Genomic DNA, 10531 nt, shown 5'->3' with positions numbered 1-10531 from the left:
TAATAAGTTAAAGAAATATCAAAACTGCTAAAATATTTGGCGACCCCCACTGCAGGTCCCGTGGACACACAGTTTAACTTATTATAATAATTTTACAATTACCAAATATTTTTACACAATGTGTCTGAAAGTAGATGAAGTTCAGACAATACAGACAAAGAAAAAAAAAGAAAACGTTTCGACGCATTCTTTTTATAACATAAACTTTCATTTTACTTGCTTTGCGCGTGACGCTGTCATTTCCGCTGTTACTTATTTAAAATTTTCACATTGTTCTATGTCTTAAAACTAGAAATTAAAGTTAATGACCTAAAACTATAATAGTATATTACAGTAACAAGTGAAAAAAATTCACAGTTTCATTCAGGCGTGTGTCGGATTTGCGCAATGATTATAGGGTCCCACAAGTTTCGTAAATATTATGGGGTCCAGGGGTCGCGAAAACAATTTTTCTCAGTGATAAAAAGTGGTCGGGACTGAAAAAAGTTTAAGAAACGCTGTCCTAGGGTACGTATTTGAGTGGTACGTAAGTAGATTATTCAGCGGTATGTAGATCAGTATTTAAGTACGTAGAGTATTTTTTGTTATAAGCCAGCATATAATGTATCCCAGATATGTTTAATGGGGTTTTAAATCTTGTGGACAGGCAGGTGAGTTCAAACTATTATACCTAACAAAAACAAACAAACATTGCAGAACGAAACTAAACCAATAAGAACATGCAATTTCATCGTTCAGAAAATTTCAGGTTCAAGTTTATCCTAAAAGTCTTCACGTACTGACGCAGGATGACTTCCACACAGCAATTGTCAAATGTATGCAAAAATATCCATAAGACACCTTAAGATGACTAAATTCTGGGATGTAACTATCCCGAAAAATGTCTCCAGCTCCTAAATAAAAATAGTTTTGCATGATATGAGAAGTATTATAAAGTGCACATGGGTGCATCCAAATGTATATGTCTCTATTTAGGTTGATACGAGACTTGTCAGTAAGTAGAACAAACGCTGTGTTATGGGATCCAAATAAGTTCAATGCTATATTCAATAGTATGCAAAGGCAGCACATTTGACACAATGCCACTTTGCATAGAGTTTAATGATAGATGGTCCGCTTTATGCCTATAACAGCCGTCTATAAACCGTCTAACTGGATGCACGGGAGGCTGTCAATGTATGTTACATTGTTTGGATGTCCTGCGAAACTTGTTGACTGTATATCGATCCTAGACTAAAGTGACAGGTTAGCAATCTCGACATTTTAGAATTGTTTATGATATTTATTATTTTTAGACTAAATATGGCGCTTAAAGGAACATCAAATTCCCAAGATTCTTATGTCTGAGCACGGCTAGCTTCTATTCTGTCATGCTTAATATCTTCGATATGGTAATTAATATGATCGATATTTATTGTCTAATAATCATTTTTAGGTTGAAAAGGCATTAAAAACTCTTTCGATTGTATGGCATTAATGAGTTCTTCAAATACTAACCACTCGAACTTTCTTAAATTTTCCAAAGAAATTTCTTTATCTGTAACTTTTCAGAAATCCAGTCTGAGATGACAAAGCAGAAAACTCCAAAAATGAATACTGCAAAATATTTTTGAAAGATTTTGTATTGCAGTATCGCTATAAAAATGACAAAATACCGCCGCATTTCACTTTCTGTTTAAATGTATAGTGGATTTTACACCTTTCGCCCAAAACGTTCCGACTCTGAATTAATGAAAACTAAAGAAAACTTATATTTTTGATGCTTCAGGTGTTCTACATCGTCTCTCCCCAGAGTACAATGAGAACGTTCTTATAATAATATGAAACTTTCAGAAAAGTTCTTGTTTGAGATGTTATTCAACTTGCGGGTCACTGTGGCTTGAATGCCGAATACATCGTTGCGTTGAACATGCATGTGAAGTTTGATTTGATTTTCGAGAATAAAAAAGAGTCGCACGGCGCCAAATCGGGTGAATATGGAGAATGTTTAATAAGGGGCACACGTGTCTTTCACTAGAAACCTCACAACTTTTGCCATAACCTAAATAATCCTGAAATTTCTTAACTTTTGGACATCTTTAATCTTTTCAAAATTTATTCTTTTTAAGTTAACTTTTTTTAATAATTTTTAATGTTATTTGTTATGCCTTAATATGAATAACGTAATTTTCTGATTCGTCAGGTGTAATTAAGATTATCAAAAATTTTTATCAGAATATATATACATACATAGCTTTCTTACGTAAGAACAAACATGCGACACCCTGTATTTGAATTCTAATAATTGGTAAAATTTACTCTTTTTCTAGTTTTAATTTTGAATAAAAAAAGTTCATTAAATTTCAGATGCAATTAGATAGGATCTCCCTTCATCGGTAGCAGTTGCGTAAATGGACTTTGATAATTATGCGAAATATTTGTTAGCAAAACAGAAATCTCATAGATTGTCTCCCGAAATTTTATACGCTCTTTTTGTTTACAGTAACGGTAAATATGCACTGGGTATTTATTGGTAACTAGCGAAAGTACCCGATACCAGTTAAGATAAATTCAGAATAATGCACCTAACAACATAGAGAACGATATCGCTGTAATCCTTCTGTAATAATGATGCAAAAAAATACGATTCATAGTCATACATTTTTCAGTCTGATGTGATATGGAACCCGCATAAAAATTTTCGATAGAAAAATAAGCTAATTCTCTCTCATTATATTATATCAGCAACAATGGCACGCAGTTTTTAATGATTTTCGTTTTTCTTATCAAATGATTGTAAAAGCTAAAGTTCTATCCAATATTTCACTTACATTCAATTTTAGTCGATTAAATATGATAAATATTTATGATAATTGATCAGAAATCAATAACGCGAACAAACATACAAACAGGTGTTCTTCTTTATATGTATAGAATTTTATAAAACTTACAAATTTTCGTACTTTTCCGTTTCACCTGCGCAAATCTCGCCAAGCAGACTTTGTTGGCGACAACATACAGTATACACATAAAAAATGTTAATTCTAAGAATTTTTTTTTTATTTTGAAGGCATAAACATTTTAATATGGTTTAAAATTTTGTAAAAAGCCAATAAATAAAGACAATAAATTTGTAAAAAGACATTAATTTAAGAATTTACTATGATTTCATGGTTCAAAATCCTGATTCGCCGGTTCGTATCACGTGACCCCAAGTAATCTCATCTCACGTAAACTACGCTACTAAAATCTAATTCGCTCAGTTATTATCTACATTAATTTCAAGTTAAATCTTAATTTGGAATACAAGTTTAAATGCAAGAATTATTTCAATTCGTACGAATAGCTTACTCAGAAATTATGTAAAACCGCAGTGCTTTACTTCGCTAGTGCATTCTCATTAGAATTGATGAATTTAACACTTGATTTCGCCTTCGGATGAGCGGTTTAATTGCATTCTAATTGACTTAATTACCGTGAATTGTCTTAGGGGATAAAATTTAAATATCGTGTGAAAATTCTATATTATTGTATGCCAGTATTAAAAGAAACAATCTGATAAGAAATGGCTTCAACTTTTTTTGAAACTGAGGCGTAAAAGGTTACCAGCAAAGATATTCCGTCTGGCATCAGTTAAACCATTATTGGCGACTTTATCGTTTGCGCCGGCAAAACGGAAAAGTACCCAAATTTTTGATTAACAGACTTTATGATTTGAAAGCGAGCAATATAATAATTTCGAAACTATCTCCAACGCGCGAGACTGTTGCCACTCGGGAAAATGAATGCGAAATTTAGCGCTTTCGGAGTTTTTAATTAGTATCTCGGCCGAGTAAAGTCGCAGGAAGATGGGAACAGTCGAAATGGCTTCCCACGAATTTTTGGAATCGGGAACAATGTATTTAACGTTTGGGAATGCTATTTTTATTTCATTGTATAACTTCAAAAATTTTTATTAGCAAAATCTACGATTTGAAAGCGAGCTGTGTCAACAACTTTCGAAATAAAACAGATTTTCATCTCCAGCTTGCGAGACTGTTGCCACATGGAAAAATGAGAGCGAAAATTATCGTTTTTCCAAGTTTTTAATTAATATCTCTGATTTTAGATGGTTTTTTTTTTTTTTTTTTTTTTTTTTTTAAAGTGGACGTAGTCCTTTTGCAGGAGTCAGAAAAGAACTGTAGAAAATATCTATAGTAGTGACTGAGTTATTAGAGGACAACCAAACACACAGACTTTAATCTTTATATATGTAGCTTATGGATGATGCTCGATTTATGCCAATTCAAAATAATGCATATGTAGAGGAAGGAATTCAAAACGCATAAAAATAAATTTTAATATTATTTACGGCTTTTTACTATTTTTAATCGCGTTTCTTCTTAAATTAAATTGTATTTTTGAAGATAAGTTTCTAAAAGTTGTGAATAAAGTCGCTCTGTAAATATACATGTTTGTCTAGTACTAAAACAGTTGGTTATCCACAAAAGGCTGCTTGCGAATGGTATATTTTAGTATATAAACTCATCACATAAATATTCATTCTCAGCAAAGACTATAGATTTATTTTTTATTACCAGATTTTTAATTGTTGGGCATATTCATGAAATAAATATGGCGTGATTGTACATGTCATAATATAAATAAGATAAAATGGATTTCAGTTAATCGCGATGATTAATTCACTATTCCCCTTATTATTACTTTTTTAATTACTGTAAGCTTTTCTTTAGTTCACTCATGTTTGTCGCTAGGGTCAAAATTTTGTCATCGATTTTAAACTATTCCTGTTAAGCTAAGAATCTCAAATTTGGTAATATTTGTGAATGGCAATATAATGTAATAAAGCGAACATTTAAAATTATATTTTATTTTTAATTTAATATCAAAAAATTTTCGCACATATCTTCATTTAAAGAACAAACAAAAAAATCCCAAACTTTGCAGGTTCGGATATAGCAAGGGAAAAAGTAATGAAGTTCATAGAAATCTTAATTTTTTTTCCAGCAAAATCGATAGTTTTTTCCATTATTTAACGTAAACATTTGTTCAAAGTGAAAAAATGATTATTCATTATTGAAAAATTATTTTTCAATTGAAAATTTGATTGATAACATGTCCTTGAGACTAAAACGATGAAATATTGTACTTACAAAATTAAAAAAATGAAGAAATTCTACTCAATCATTTTGGAGAAATCATGCACACTAGCAGGAAAGTTATATTTTTATGAAGCGGATATGGAAAAGATATTACCTTGAAAATTTATAAGCACATTACTTTCTTAAAATTAATAAATATATGGCTAGAATATACTAACAAGTTAAGTTTATTATCATTTCTAATAGTATATTTGTATAAAATTGAATGCGGAAAACATTTTAAATGTCGTTCAAGGGATTTAAGGCACAGAACTTGGCTAAAATGCGAATGTAAACCAACCATCTGGCCGTTTAAATGGCGGAAACCTAGAACAATGTTTGTTTTAACATAGCGAATTTTTATATGGGGTTTGTTTTAAAATGACAGTTATATGATATTTTCGTCCTCCTTTCCGCATGCTTTCGTGTTGTAATTCGAAGCATACTCGACCCTTGTTCGAGAAGTCCAGGATTCGAGTCCGAGGGAAGGCATACCATAAGCATATTTCGCACGTCTCCTGCATTTTTTTTTTTAAAAAAAAAAAAAAAAAAAAAAAAAAAAAAGATTCTATATTGTAAAAGAACGAATTTTAATTTAAAAGCATTAAAAAATTTCTTATTTTTTAAAATTATTTATGTCTAATTAGTTTTTTTATCCTCATCCCAAACTGTAAGCATAGGTAAGGGAGATAATATTTTCGGTTCAGAAATTCGATAATCAGTTTTCAGTTAATAAACATGAACTAAACTCCTCACAACATGTTTTTACTATTTTTTAAAATGATGTCTGTCTTGTGTGTATATATGGGACGAGTTTTACCTCCATTATAATTCTTACGTGGAACTTCGAATGCGATTCAGAACAACATATTACATTTATAAACCTTAAATACACTGTTGGAAATATACTAAAATAAGATCATTATGATGAAAATGAGCTCTCGTTATGAACCAAGAACTTCATTTTGTCCCCCCAAAAAGGGCTATTACTCCCGAAAAGTGATTTTGCAATGTTTCACTTTTCATTCGAGTCTGTTGTCATTCCGTAAAATGTAAGATCACTTACATTTTTGAGAAAAAAAAAAAAAAAAACTTTTGTAAAGCCATCTTAGTAAGATAACTGAAATATAAAATTTAATTTCTTTGCTATTCATAAACAAACTAAACGCTTTAAAAAGCAAAAAGTGCCATTCTAAAGAATATATTTTTTTAACTTTTAAATCTAATTCAGATAAATAAAAATTAAATTTTTTTTTTGCTGAATTAAATTATACAATTTTTCACTTTTGAAATATACAGAAGATATATAAAGCTCCCATTTTAGTCTAGATGTATATTCATCTAGTATTCTAAGCTATGCTTCGCTATTCCACTGGGCCATCTTTATCGATAATATGTATTGACAAATTACATTAAAAAAGGCCTTTTTTGACGATCCATTTATATTTGAATCTTTTCACATTTTTTTAGTCCAAAAGGAGTGTTAGTCCCGAATGGGATATTGATTTCGAAAAGGAATTTTGCGTCCAAACTCTTTAAATGCGTTGTATCACTTATCATATTGTTGCCACCAAACATTATCACCCTGTATTATATTAAAAGGAATTAAATAAGGCAGCTTCTAAATGAATTCTAGATGAATATACTGTATGAAAATATGTATGTTCCTCACATTGTGAAAAAACGATGGTACCTAGAGCCATCCAATTTCGAATAATGTAGTCCTCCACCCGAACATAGGCCTTCATTTTGAATTTCGAATTTGTTTTATTATCTATTTCATATTTTGTAAAACTTAAAAGCGAACAGTGGCAACACCATACGGCATAAAACACTTTTATCTCCAGCGCGCAAGATTGTCTATCGGAAATTCTAACTTTATACTGCTTTTAAATATTTTGTGATTTTGCTGTTCATTCGAATTTTACATTCCCTAAGAGCCAAGAACGTGATATTTAATAAATAAAGAATCACACAAAACATTAATAATCAAAAGAAAGAAAAAAAAGTTTTGCAAAGCCCTAGAATTGCAAAGCCCTTGGGGTAGTAGAAGTAAGTGTAACAACAGATTTGTAAACTGCGAGTTCAACGAGAGAGTGAAAAACCTTAACTATCCGTTTAGGGCGACTGTTAAAATCTGAAATCTTTCATATCTTTTTTATTTATTTATTTTGAGGAAAATAATAGTAGCACGGCTTCTGATTTATAAAAGCCAATCAAAACATTTAAATTAAAATTCAGTTGCTGATCTTATATCGCTTTCTGCCCTTCTATCGGTAAAATGTTATCTACACGGATATAAGAGCTAAAGCACCGAGCGGGATTTGAAATAAAAGTAGCATTTGAAGCGTTAATAGCTTTTAGCATTGATGGAAAATAAAAGTAATGCAAACTTGGCTGCATTTAATTTAGCAGCTTACGTGGATCGAAACAATTCGTTAAGAATGTTTCGTGATAAAAATTAAGTTCATTTTTTCGTCAGATAAATCAGTATTCTCTCGAAAAAGTTTTTCTCTGAGAATAATTTGAAACCAAAATAAATTAAATTTTTGGCCACATCCTATTAAAAGCGTACAGCTTTAGCAAATGAAAAGTTAGTTTCTGAAGCGCACGTTTTTTTAATGAAGCGAGGTATTAAAAAAATACTTAATAACTACCCCCGAAACGTAGTTGAAAAACGATAATTAAAAATAAATTTCAAAAGCATGAAAAAAAAAACAGAAAGAATCCTTACTGCACCCACAATTCCGTAAGCGAAATGTACTAATGCGCACGGAAAACCGCCCCTTTTTTAATTATTTTTTTAATATATTATTGTATTAAGTTTTTAAACTGTTTCTTTTCTACTAATTTTCCTAGAGGACTCATTTCTACATTGTGTTTTTGCCCAAAAATTAAAAGCTAGATTCTTTTTGCAGTTGGCCTAAAAGGCAGAAGAACAATTAAATCACTTCATTAATTGAATCACGGAAGGTGGGAAAAGTCCGGCGAGCGCCATCTATGAGCCCTTAGCTGATTTTTTTATTTCACTCTTTTGTCTTCCTTTTATCGTTTGCAGTATTTTTTCCTCTTTTCGCCATCTTTTTGCATTACAATATTCTAAGCACTAATGAACACGGTTGAAATCTTTATGAAACATATTTTTGTTAATGACTAGTTCTAGCTTTGGAAGCTTAGAAATGTTATATATTTTTTCCCCTTAAAAATGAAAGAAAACACAAAAATCTGATTAAAAACGGAAATACACGTGATTCTTTTTTTATTACTTTCTAACTCTGTCTCTTCTTTATTTATGTATTTTCCTCAAACACTTTCTCGTCATGAAACTAGTTACAAATTGATGAAAAAAGTGGTCTTCGAAGATAAAGTTCTCATTTCCCCTCTTTTTTAAGGGACTTAAAATATGCTTTAATTTAGTATATTATTTATTATTTCTCTGTTTAAGCTGAGGAAATATTTAAAAAGTTTCGGAGTGTAAAAAAAATATTGAAAAGTAAAGAAAAGAGTAATAAAAATGTATTATTTTTCTGACTTTAACGCAAAAATCATTTGTGTCACGACAATTGTCAACAAAAGTAGGAAAAAAAATTATCTTGCTTATGAGTCTTTTGAATTTGGATGAGCTTTTAGAATTTTTCTATTCAGTTTGTGAAAAGGATTTGTAAACAGGTTGAATGAAACATACTTTTGGTGACTTTTTTTTTTTTTTTTTTTTTTTGATTTAATCTTTTTTAAACTCTTTATTGTGTTCTATAAAACAATTTGTGACACAAAATAAACTCACTATTTTTTTGTCTGTGTGTTTCCTTTTGTAGGAATTTTTATTAAGCTGAAAGGTTTTTTTTTCACGGTGAATGTTTGTATTATGTTTACACGTTTTCAACGACGCGAATAAAAAGGTCAAATAAATCCTGGAAATAATGAAAACTGAAAGGTAATGATCTAAATTTTGAATCAAGGGTAATTCTGGATACTGGGATTGAGAAAACTTTAAATGTTTTTCTTATTTTGAAAAAAGACAAACATTTTGTGAAATTAGTGAAAGCCGTTAAAGGATTATTTTTATTAACGGCATATTTTACGAATGGTGTTGTTTACTAATGGTTTACGCTTTTACTAATGGTGTGACAACTGGATGGTAAAAATAAATACTAAGACATTAAAAAATATCGTCTTTTTTAAGGGGGTTGCACATTTTAAAACTCTCAATATCTTCGAATATGCCATTGCAATTATTTCCCCATTTCTACAGCTCATTACAGATGCCTGAGAATTAGTAACCAGAAGTTAGTAACTAGAACTTAGTTTCGCTTCGCGACTAGTAGTCCGTTCGGGCTTACGCCCTTTTGGGCTTAAAAAAATAAATAAAACAACTCAGATTTTAAGGATGATCTAAATGGGCTCTTTAGGATTTATCAGTAGAGATTATCGACAGAGATGGCCTAATATCAAAACGTTTAATAGAATATCAGATCAATATACATTTAAAGTAACATGGGAGCGTTTTATATCTTCTGTATATTTGAGAAGTAAAAAAAAGAAAAATATGTGGTTTAATTCTGTAAAAAAGGTTTAATATTTTAAATTAGTTGCGTCATGAGTTAAATACATTTTTATTGACATCAATCAGATTAAAAAGTAAAAAATATTATTGTTAAGAATTGCACCTATTGTTTTTAAATTGTCTAGTTTTTAATTAGTAACGTACTAAATATGATAGAACATATTATAATACATTAAATACTAAATAATAATTTCTTGCGTTTTCCAACAGACTCGAAAGAAAAATGAAACAATGCAAAAGTGTATTTCGAGAAAACAGGAACAACGCATGTACTTACTGCCTACAATTTTTAAACACTTAGGAACGTCTAAAATTCACAACTAAACAACAATTCACTTTACAACCTGTATTATACACAGTGCCTTTATATATAGACCTTAAGTCTGCACAATACTAATCTTGGTCATATAACTGTTTGATTTCATCGTAGAGTTCTTCTTTTGGAATATTGTTGTATAAGTCCTTGGTTTAGGTTATCTGAATCTCTTTATAGTTATTAAAACAATTACCTCTGACAGGAAAGTTCACTTTAGAGAAGATAAAGTAGTCTACAGGCCCAAATCCGGTGAGTAAGATGAATGGCTGGGAGTTATGACACACTTCTTTGCTAGAAACTGCTTGATAAGAATGGAATTATGTGATAGCATTATCGTGCAGTTAATCTCAGAATTTTACTTTTTGAACCATCGGATACAACGAGCAAAAATTTTAAACAAGATTATATGAAATTCTAAATTCTGATTTTTTTTAACTATTTAACGTAGCTTAATTGTTAGAAGTAGAAGAGATTATCTGTTTATTCCTTTCTGAAAAGTTACTTTTCAGTTGAATACTTTGGTTGATAACG

General features: G+C 30.3%; 1 long non-coding RNA gene across 1 annotated transcript in view; it reads right to left on the bottom strand.

Moving 5' to 3' along the window:
- Positions 1-10531, bottom strand: part of LOC118190209 (uncharacterized) — a 101016-nt gene that overhangs the window by 76892 nt on the left and 13593 nt on the right. The gene's annotated exons all lie outside the window — the stretch shown is intronic.

Source organism: Stegodyphus dumicola, chromosome 10 (genome assembly GCF_044657685.1).
Source record: "Stegodyphus dumicola isolate Sdum_Otavi_A_Nest chromosome 10, ASM4465768v1".
Lineage (NCBI taxonomy): Eukaryota > Metazoa > Arthropoda > Arachnida > Araneae > Eresidae > Stegodyphus > Stegodyphus dumicola.
Note: the sequence above shows the minus strand (reverse complement) of the source record. Positions and strands in the feature narration are given on the sequence as shown.